The sequence below is a fragment of the Thalia democratica genome, chromosome 7 (genome assembly GCF_965202585.1).
Source record: "Thalia democratica chromosome 7, ktThaDemo2.hap1.1, whole genome shotgun sequence".
Lineage (NCBI taxonomy): Eukaryota > Metazoa > Chordata > Thaliacea > Salpida > Salpidae > Thalia > Thalia democratica.
The window spans coordinates 61,225,331-61,237,313 of NC_139171.1; positions in this window are offsets into that span (position 1 = coordinate 61,225,331).

Consider the following 11,983-nt stretch of genomic DNA (forward strand, 5'->3'; position numbering starts at 1 on the left):
TGTTTATTCTAGCTTCTAATATTATTTCATGTTCTTTGTAAGTAGTTTAACTTTAAACCGTAAAGTTTTCATTATTTCCTTGTTAATTCATAACTTGCTTAGTAAATGAAAAAAAAAATAATTTGTCAAAACTTTTTTTCTTTAGTTTAAAATGCTATCACCACCATAAGTTTCAACACATAAATAAAAGCCCTTTACAAGCTTATAAATAATGATTGCTCATTTGCTTTATTAGTAATATACTTGTTATCGTTGTAAAATAATATGATTTTTTTTCCATTTTTAGTCATTTGAAAAATGTTACGTCATTAGCTGGATCTAATGCAGTTGAATGATCATAATGAAAATAATATAATTTGGATGATATTGCAATTTATGCGCGCTTTTACATATTTACTTTTTGATCTTTAAATGTAGTACAACATATCTCCGTAAGGTTACTAATTAGTTTATTTTTTTTTTACTAGTTTCTGCTTGCTAAGCTAAAACTAACTCTTTTTTATAAAGTAAGTCAAAACTAATTTAGACGTACGAAACCCAAAGAAGAATTTAGTGTAAATAAACTGTCAATTTACAAAGTTATCTTTTTAATTATTGCAGTTGGTTTTTATACAACGTAGCTGCTTTTAGTTATAAGCGGTTGTTCAATTTAAGCTTGAATATTATAGAAAGGCTCTTTACTAGCCTACAATTTTAAGAAGGACCTTAGAATTTCGTTTCTGTTCTATCCATAAATAAATCATTCTTAAACAAAAATAGTTATTGATTTTTAGTTATTTTAAAAATTTTATGTCAATCAAACGCATTTAAATTATGTTGAAATTCGTAACAATCGCAGTTTACACTTTTTTATAGTAGCATTGTATTGCCTGTTTATCAGTTTAACTTTAAGTGATGTAAGCATCTAAAAGATTTTTTTTCACAAACTTAAAAAGATAAAAGAAAAATGTTGAAGTAAACCAATTTCACTGAAGTTATTTTCTCAACTAAAGCTATAAAAAATAATTTAATAGTAGTTTACATTTTTTTTATATTATACAGCGTTGTATTGCCTGTTTATCAATTTAACTTTAAAATTTAAACTAAGTAATGTAAATTTCTAAAAGTTTTTAATTTACAAACTTGGTCGCATCAAACCAACAAGGTAAAATTAAAAGTCAAATAGTTTAGTTAAGAGTTACCTTACAAGTTTATCAACTTACGTATGTATTCATATCAAATGTTCCACTCAGTAATTCAATGAGAACTTTAGTTACAATTCTTAGTTAAAGATAATATTACTAAGTGTTATCTTATTCAAATTAATGTGAAATGTTTTTTATTTTTGTAGAGAAAAAACTCGTAAAAATTAGGACGTTAAGGTTAAAGCAATAGTTTTGGTGTTCCTGTTTAATCAAAATAAAATACGAGTCGTTTTATTTTCGAGGTCACCAGTTTTTATGATTTACTGTACAAAAAATCTGGCAGGTTTTCAAAAAAAAAAACTGAAAGTTTTATTAATTCAAGCCATAAACAACCAGAATCGTTGTACAATACTAAAGCTTATTTAAATTAAAAAATATTTGTGAAAGAAAACAAGTTACCAAAAGATAGAGTAAATGACAAAATCTCATTTGTTTAAAATTAAGAAACTAATAAAATTTGAAATCTTTAAGAAACTGTTAAACAAAAATAAATTCTTCAAGTAAAAGCTATTAACCCAAATGATAATTTAAAAAAGAACATTTTTACATTACAGTGTCAAATCATTCGAGTTTTTTTGGAAGACGATATTAATGGAGATAAAATATGCTGATACTTACTCTAAAAAAACTTTCGTTGACTAAAAGAAAGGTTTCAGAATAAACATATCTAATGAAAGAATGTTTGATGGCTGTATTGAAAATTTTGGAAACAAAATAATGACAAGTTTATACTTATATCACTCAAGTGTTAGTATCAAACTAAATTTCAACAAAGTTATATAATATTATAATGTTTTTATTTATTATTTAAAAAGTGGATCTAAAAGTTGTTACTTTCCTATTTACCTTTTCTGCTAACTATTTAATTGATGAGGTTTTACTGAAACCAATCAATATTGCTAAAATGCAAGACTCTGCCTATTTAGCTTCGTTCAAAGAGTATTTGGAATCAGAAATTGTCGAAGAAAACCAAAAAGTAATACATACAAGAAAGTTTTATAAATGCAAAAAGTAATACCATGTCACAACGATAAGTGATATAAATTATTTTAAACAAAAGGATTTGTTAACAAAGGCGTCTACAGCTCTTAGTTTTTTTCATGTAACAAATTAAAAGTTACCTTTCTTCAAAGTATAAAATTGAACACCATCCGTAAAGATGAAAAAACCAAATGTCGTTTAACGAGTTTTTATTTGAAAATTAAGATTAGAGAATATTTTCAATAATTGACAACATGAAGTTAAAACACTTCAAATTCAACTTTATTAAAATTTTGAAAGGTAGCACCAATCATAAACCTGTATTGATGAAATTAGAACTTTTAAGCAAAATAAAGTTTCATTGAAGATAAAGCATAAACAAAGCTCTTGTATAAAACTGCAATCAGAAAAATTTTCTACAAAAAAATGTGTTTGTTTAATGTCATTATTAAAAAAAAAAAATCAATATGAAAATCATTAAAAAAAAAAATATAAAATATATATATATATAATATAAAAAATCATTATTAAAAAATGTCAATAAAAAACTTCTTATATACTATTTGCATTTATTGAATAGTCTGTCAATTTTTCTTAAAAAAAACTTAAAAGTTAGATTCTTAACAACTTGAGCAATAAAAATCTGAATTGTTGCACTTTTCTGAAGTTCAAAGTTTACTGAAAATAACAAGTAAGCGTGAAAGATCGCAAAAATACCATCAAAAAAGTGAACAAACGACAAAAAAGAACTTGTTTTTAGTCAGAAACTCACAAATACTGAAAGACTGGAAAATAAATGGTTTTGGAAAATCAATTAATGTTCTTCCTGGATTAGAGTGTAACAATAATACACCGAATTTTTAAACTCAAAAAAAAACTTTTAAATAAATAAAACATCTATTACTGCCAAGGGCGAGGCAACTTTGATATTAAATGCTGCTAAAAGCTAGATTGTAAATACTGAGTGGCCGATATTGAAACACAGTTTATAAATAAAACATATCAGATTAACTATTCTAAATAGTTCATTTCAAATAATTAAAGTTAGGCGGCTGCTAATTAGCTTTTTAGAACAAATCAGCTTGGTAGCTTTTGTATCACTTCTGCAATGGCGATCTCGAACCTAGAATCGCAGAGCGTTATCTAAGCCACAATTGTCAGCGTTGACAACACACTAGAAAGCGAGCATACAAATAGGATGATTCAAGTTAGCGGAACTAACGCAACTAGTTGCTAAATCTATGACTTTAAATAAAAAAACCATTAAACAACAACTAAAATCACCATAAAATTTTGGAGAAAATAAAAAATGTTGGTCATAGTATTCCTGTTTCTATAAAACAAATTAAGAAAAAAAAAAACTTTATGAACGAAAACATTCTTACAGGAAGCGCAAATCTTTTAAAGAATACATCAAAAGTAAACAGAAAGAAATAAATAGAAGAAAAATTCTTTTGATAGAAAACGATGACCTTTAAGTAAAACAAAAAGAAACGATGTAAATGCGCTTTAACTTTTGTAATGTTTAAATTAATATTAATTCAAACTTGTATGCAATTTTCAAACAATTTTGAAGTATAATTTAATTTCTCTTGTACAAGAAATATTTCCAACACGAAAGGCTTAAACTTTTTTTATAGAGGAACCACAAAACTTGTGCAAATTATGATGAAATAAAATTTTAAAAGTTTGCCACTATCCAGAGGAAAGCCTGTAAAGAGGTTGTAATAAGAAAATACAAGTTGGCAAAAGTTCAAAGACAGTCAAATGTTTAAAACAGCATGGCTAGATAACACTCAAGATATACATTAATCTTATATGTTGAGGTTGATAAGGTTATAAAAAGTTTTTCATTTTAAAACCAAACCGCCAGATAATTGTGTTAATCTGAACGAATTATTGGAAATTACAAATCTACAAGATTGTGAAAGCAGAAGAAATTCCATGTTCACTAGAAAAGAAAAATGTCGGAGACTTAAAACAGTAGTAAATAAAGAGAAGAAAAAGTTAATTTTCAAGAAATTTGTTTAAATTTTTTGAAGAAATTTCAAAGTTGCCTCAAGTACAGATTTCAGTAACTTAGAAAGAAGAAAAAATTGAACAGTTATTTTCAAAGAAAACCAGTTTTATGAAACACAGTGTATAAATAAAACAATTCAATTATTTATTAAAAACCTGTGTCGCTTCTAAGGTCTTTACTGAAGATTAGTTTTCAAACTTAAATAATGCTCAATATTTTTATCAGATCTCAATAAAACTAAACTGACATTAAAAGTTTGTTTTATAATACATGTCAATTGTTTAACTTGTTAAGAAAACGAAGTAAAGTTTTGAGTTCCATTCAAACCGATGAAAATTGATCTAATGAAATCTACAACTGAAGCAGCAAATTTTAAACAACTGAAGCACCAAAAGCTAAACTTGATTACAAGTTCAGTATAGTGAAATAAGAAAAGATAAAAAAAATAAGAGTTTTAAGTTATAGACAAAAAAACTATATATATAATTTTTAATTTTAAGTCAATTATTAATAATAAACTTTGAAGCAAGTTAAGCGAATCGAAAACTTGGAAAAAAAAAGAAATTTACACTAATTACTTTAATTAGTGCTTGCAAACAATCTATTGGGTATCAAGTAAATATTCAGAAATGGAAAATTATAAAGAAGTAGAAGTAATCATGGTTAATAGAAAAATGATGGAGATCTTTTTTCAAAATTGATTTTCTTGCAAAGCGACAACAGACTTCTAGAAAAAGAAAAAACAAGTATTGCTACAAAAAATTACTCCTAAAAGAATAAAAACGAAATTCTTATTAAGAAACTTAAAACGACCTTAGACAAAAAAATATTCATGTATTAATAATTTCCACGTTTAACAAAGAAAATGTCACAAATATTTCAATCCTTTGTTGACTTGAGAATAAGATGGAAGTATGTTGTTGCTCATTTTATATTTGAACAAGAACATCAGTGTGAATCTGACAGCAGTTCAAAGAAAATCAATTTCATGAAACACAGTGTGTAGATAAAATCTATCAAACATTTTTACTTTTTATTTAAGAGAGTTCTTTATCTGGAAAGATGGTAAGAGTTGAACGCTGTTGTTCATTTCGAAGATCAAAATAACAAACTGTAAACAAAGACTTTTCATAAATATAAGCAAGTTTAAGTTTTTTAAAAGGAGTAAATAATTAGATTATCAATTGCTCTATTGAAAAAAAAATTAAAAGGCAATAAATGGTATCACATTTATCCAATTCAAAACTAAATGAAATTTGTTTGAATATGGTGTCCAAATTTTCTAACTTTATAGTGACGTAATAATTACAGTGCTTAATTTATTTTCATTGAATTTCTACAAATAACAAGCATTGAAATAAAATTTAGCTTTAACAAAGATAAATGTATAAATTTACTTAAAACTTTCAGACTTAATTTTTAATGTTTATAGCATTTTATAACTTTATTTCATACTACGATACAATGCAGTAAGTTAATTTTTATAACAACAAAGTTTAAATTAGTTTCTACTTTGTTAAACCTATTTTAGATAAGTTTCTAGGTGCTGTTTTTTAATTAATAAAAAAATAATTATAGATAGGTATCGCATATACACATACTGTACAAAGTTTTTCTAATAAATAATTTTTACTGACTCCGCAGAGCTGTACATGTTTTATGAGGGGTAAAATAAAATTATTAAAACAAAGTATTTGCGTTGAAATAGTTATAAACTATTATATAAAGTTTAACAAAGGTTGATCATGCCAATTCGATCATTAAGCCACAAGCTTTCGGTAGACTGAGACCGGTTTCGTCCTTATTAGTACTCATTAGTCAGTCACAACCGAAAAACTTTTACCTATTACATAAAGAGTAGGGCTTATATAAAGAAAGACTTTGCAAGCATACTTTTTCAATTATTAACTTGCTTTATAACTTTAAATAAATAAAAGCAGGAGGGGATTACAATAAAGATGCTTAATTTTTATAAAAAAAAATTTCGTTTGACTATCCGCTTATAGACTTATATTTAAAATTTAACTTTTGTAAAAGTTAAATTAAAGTTTTGGTCTTTTTATTAAATTTGGTAGATTTCTTGACTATCAGTATTGATTTTTATTTTGACAGTTTTTTATTTTATTTGACGAGTCTTGTCATATAGATTTAAATAACAACTTTACTTTTCAACCGAACTTAATATCATAATTAAAGAATTAATTTATGATACAAACACTGATAAGTTTGATTCTAATTAACTTTTATATTTCGTAGACTTTCACAGTTGTTTTGATAGTTTTCAGTTGTATATGATATAATAAATGACTAATAGCTAATGCGAATGAGTTTATATATTTCTTTATCTACTTTTGTTTTGATTTACTTTTTTACCTTAAGCGGTTAGTTTTCTTTTAAATCTTATAATTATGGTTTTCATATAATTTAAATTTTTATCTTTTCTAGCTTTTACAATTAGTTCATGGTTTTTAAAAGTAGTTTGACACTAAACCGTAAGGTTTTCAAGTTGTTTTCATTATTTCCTCGTTAATTCATACTTGCTTAGTAAATGAAAATTTTTTTAAATGTCGAAAGTTTTCTTCTTTAGTTAAAAATGTTAGTTCCACCAAGACTTAAACACAAAAATAAAGACTTTTTGCAAGCCTACAAATCGTTATATATTTAATAACCCTACTTGTGTGTCGTTTTGTTGATGTTGGTATTTACATAAATTTTAATTTAATTATCAATTTCAAGTCATTTTCAAAATGTTGCGTCATTAACTCGATGTGATGCATTCAAATTATTGAAATAAAGATAATAGATTCTACTTGAATAAGATTTATTTAAGCACTGACGAGGTCTTTGACCGAAACTTAGTTTGTAAAATAAATTTTTGAAAGAATAAATATATTACTTCTCCTCCAGCAGTTGAGATCTCTCTATTTGTTTTCTTAAAACCAAAACATATAACTTTATAGTATTTTGATTTACCGACTTTAAAAAGTTGATCTAAAAGTTGTTGCTTTCCTATTTACCTTTTCTGCTAACTATTTAGTTCATGAGGTTTTACTGAAACCAATCAATATTGCTAAAATGCAAGACTCTGCCTAGTTAGCTTCGTTCAATAAGTATATGGAATGAGAAATTGTCGAAGAAAACCAAAAAGAAATATATTCAAGAAAGTTTTATAAATGCAAAAGTAACATCATGTCACAACGATAAGTGATATAAGTTATTTTAAACAAAAGGAATTGTTAACAAAGGCGTCTACAGCTCTTAGTTTTTTCATGTAACAAATCAAAAGTTATCTTTTTAAAAAGTACAAAATTGAACACCATCCGTAAAAACAGATGTCGTTTCAAGAGTTTTTATTTGAAGAATAAGATTAGAGAAAATTTTCAATAATTGACAACATGTTTAATAGAAAATCATAGTTAAAACACTTCAAGTTCAACTTAATTAAAATTTTGAAAGGTAACACCAACCATAAATCTGTAATAATGAAATAAGAACTTTTAAGCAAAATAAAGATTCATTGAAGATAAAACATAAACAAAGCTCTTGCATAAAACTGTAATCGGAAAAATTTTATACAAAAAATGAGAAAATATGTTTGTTTAATGTCATTATTATATTGGTCAATAAAAAACTAATAGACTTTTAATATACTATTTGCATTTATTGAATAGTCTGTCAATTTTTCTTCAAAAAAAAAGTTAAAAATTTGATTTTTAACAAATAGAGCAATAAAAATCAGAATCGTTGCACTTTTCTGAACTTAAAAGTTTACTGAAAATAACAAGTAAGTGTGAAAGATCGCAGAAATGCCATCAAAAAAGTGAACAAACGACGAAAAAGAACTTGTTTTTAGTCAGAAACTCACAAATACTGAAAAAGACTGGAAAATAAATTGTTTTGGAAAATCAATTAATGTTCTTCCTGGATTAGAGTGTAACACTAATACCCCGAATTTAAAATTCAAAAAATAACTTTTAAATAAATAAAACATTTATTACTGCCAAGGGCGAGGCAACTTTTCTATTAAATGCTGCTAAAAGCTAGATTATAAATACTAAGTGGCCGATATTGAAACACAGTTTATAAATAAAACATATCAGAATTAACTATTTTAAATAGTTCATTTCAAATAATTAAAGTTAGGCGGCTGCTAATTAGCACTTTAGATCAAATCAGCTTGGTAGCTCTTGTATCACTTCTGCAATGGCGACCCCGAACCTAGAATCGCAAAGCGTTATCTAAGCCACAACTTTCAGCGTTGACAACACACTAGAAAGCGAGCTTACAAATAGGGATGATTCAAGTTAGCGGAACTAACGCGACTAGTTGCTGAAGCTATGATTTTAAAGCAAAAAAATAACCTTTAAACAACAACTAAAATCACCATAAAACTTTGGAGAAAATAAAAAATGTTGGTCAAAGTACTCCTGTTTCTATTAAACAAAAATTATAAAAATATTTTTTGAACAAAAATATTGTTAAATGAAGCGCAAATTTTTTAAGGAATACAACAAAAGTAAACAGCAAGAAATAAAGAGAAGAAAAATTACTTTGAATGAAAACGATGACCTTTAATTAATACACAAAGAAACTATGTAGATGCGCTTTAACTTTTGTAATGTTTAAACTAATATTAATTCAAACTTGTATGCAACTAACTTTCAAAGAATTTTGAAGTATTATTAAATTTCTCTTGTACAAGAAATTTTTCTAACACGAAAGGCTTAAATCTGTTTTTTTTATAGAGGACCCACAAAACTTGTGCAAATTATGATGAAATAAAATTTTAAAAGTTTGCCACTGACCAGAGGAAAGCCTGTACAGAGGTTGTAGTAAGAATTAGAAAATACAAGTTGGCAAAAGTTCAAAGACAGTCAAATGTTTAAAACAGCATGGCTAGATAACACTCAAGATATACATTAATCTTATATGTTGAGGTTAATAAGGTTATAAAAAAAATTCATTTTAAAAACAAACTGCCAGATAATTGTGTTGAACTGAAAGAATTGTTGTAAATTGAAAATGTCACAAGCAGAAGAAATTCTATGTTTAATAGAAAAGAAAAATGATTGAGACATATAACAGTGGTAAATAAAGAGAAGAAAAAGTTAAATTTCAAGATATTTGTACAAATTTTTTGAAGAAATTTCAAAGTTGCTTCAAGTACAGTAATTCAGTAACTTTGAAAGAAGAAAAAATTGAACAGTTATTTTCAAAGAAAACCAGTTTTATGAAACACAGTGTATAGATAAAACAAATCAATTATTTATTAAAAACCTGTGTCGCTTCTAACGGTTTCTGAAGATTAGTTTTCAAACTTAAACAATGCTCAATATTTTTATCAGGTCTCAATAAAACAAAACTGACATCAAAAATGCATTTTATAATACAAGTCAGTTGTTTAACTTGTTAAGAAAACAGAGTAAAGTTTGGAGTTTCATTCAAACCGATGAATATTGATCTAATAAAGGCTACAACTGAAGAAGAAAATTTTAAACAAATGAAGTACCAAAAGTTAAACTTGATTACAAATTCTGTAACAATGAAATAAGAAAAGATAAAACAAAATAATGTAGGAGTTAAGTAAAAGACAAAGAAACAATACATAGAGTTTTTAATTTTAAGTTAATTTATAACAATTAACTCTGAAGCGAGTTTAGTGAATCGAACACTTAAAAAAGTAGATTTTTACACTATCTATTTTAATTAGTACTTGCAAACAATCTATTATACATCAAGTAAAAAATCAGAAATGGAAAATTATTAAGAAGTAGAAGTTTTCATGGTTAATAGAAAAATGATGGATATCTTACTTAAAAATTGATTGTATCTTGCAATACAACAGCAGAATTCTAGAAAAAGAAAAAACAAGTATTGTTACAAAAAATTATCCTAAAAGAATAAAAACGAAATCCTAACTAAGAAACTTAAAACGACCTTAGACAAGAAAATATTCATGTATTAATAAATTCTACGTATAATAAGGAAAATGTCACAATTGAACAAATATTTTAATACGTTGCTGACTGGAGAATAAGATGGAAACTATTGTTGCTCATTTTATATATGAACGAGAACATCAATGTGAATCTGACAGCAGTTCAAAGAAAATCAATTTCATGAAACACAGTGTATAGATAAAACTTATCAAAAGCATTTGCTTTTTGTTCAATAGTGTTCTTTATCAGAAAAGATGGTAAGAGTTGAACGTTGTTCTTTATTTCAAAGATCAAAATAATAAACTGTAAACGAAGACTTTTCGTAAATATAAGAAAGTTTAAATTTTTAACTAAAAGTAAATTAGATAATCAAGTGCTTAAATGAAAAGGTTTTAAAGGCAATAAATGGTATAACATTTTTCCAATTCAAAACTAAATGTAATCTATTTAAATATGGAGTTTTAAAGTTTTACAACTTTATAGTGACGCAATAATAAGAGTGCTCAAAGTATTTTCATAGGATTTTTACAAATGACAAGCACTTAAATCAAATTTAATTTTATCAAAGATAAATGTATAAAACTACTTCTAACTTTTAGACTTAACTTTTAACGTTTACATTTATAATATTCTATAATTTAAGCAAGTTTTTATCATACTATGATGATAATGCTGAATTTAGTTTTTATAAAACAGCGTTTAAATTCAATTTTACTTTGTTAAATTTGTTTTAGTCAAGTTTCAATGTTGTTTTTAATTAAAAAATATATTGATAGATAGGTATTGCATATGCACATTATGTAAAAAATTTTAGCATGTTTTTCAAAATGAAGATTACAATTTTTACAGAATCCGTAGAGCTGTACATATTTTATGGGTAGCAAAACGCCGTTAGTCGAATAAAGTATTTGCGATCAAACAAACTTTTTTTGTAAAGATAAAAACGTTGTAAACATAAAGCGTAGAATAAAAAAATAAGCAAAGAAAGATTTTGCAAGCATACTTTTTCAAGTAATACCTTGCTATATAACTTGTTGTTAAGACATTTTTTTCTTTTATTTGAACAGTCTTATTATAACAATTTAAGTAATAACTTTATTTTTTAATCGACCTAAATATAATAATTAGAAGACTGTTTATGATACAAACACTGATAAGTTTGATTCTAATTAACTTTTATTTTTCGTAAACTTTCACAGTTGTTTTAATAGTTTTCAGTTGTACATGGTATAATAAATGACTTATAATACTTAATGTCAATAATTGTGTATTTCTTCACATACATTTTACCTTAATTGGTTAGTTTTTTTTAAATGCTTTTAATTTTAAAGGTTGTCAAATATTTAAACTTATTACTTATTCTATCATCTACAATTATTTCATATTCTTTGTAAGTAGTTTAACTTTAAACCGTTAGATTGTTATGTTATTTTAATTATTTTTTGTTAACTATCTAAGTAAGAAGCATATCATTTTAAAGTTAAACCAAAAGTAATACATATAAACAAAATCGAACTTTAAAGGAAATGAGCTAAAAAGTTTGAAAAATTTCAAATAAAAAATATGAGTCATGTCATGGACATTAAACTGTTCTGGTGTTCGACTCGATAACTAAAAGGTTTTTTTGTACACCAAGTTCCCGAACCAAAGTTTTTGTGCTTTTTTTGCTATTCATCAAACAATATGCAATTAAAATTATTTTATCGATTACTGCAGTTGATAATTTTATACAAGGCTGGTTTCAATAGTTGCACCATTAAAGGTTCTTCTTTATAAAAACGGGCTTTTTCAAGCCTTTAAATGAGGACCATTTTTTAATAAAACATTGTATGAACTTAAGGGTAAATAGATGTATTACC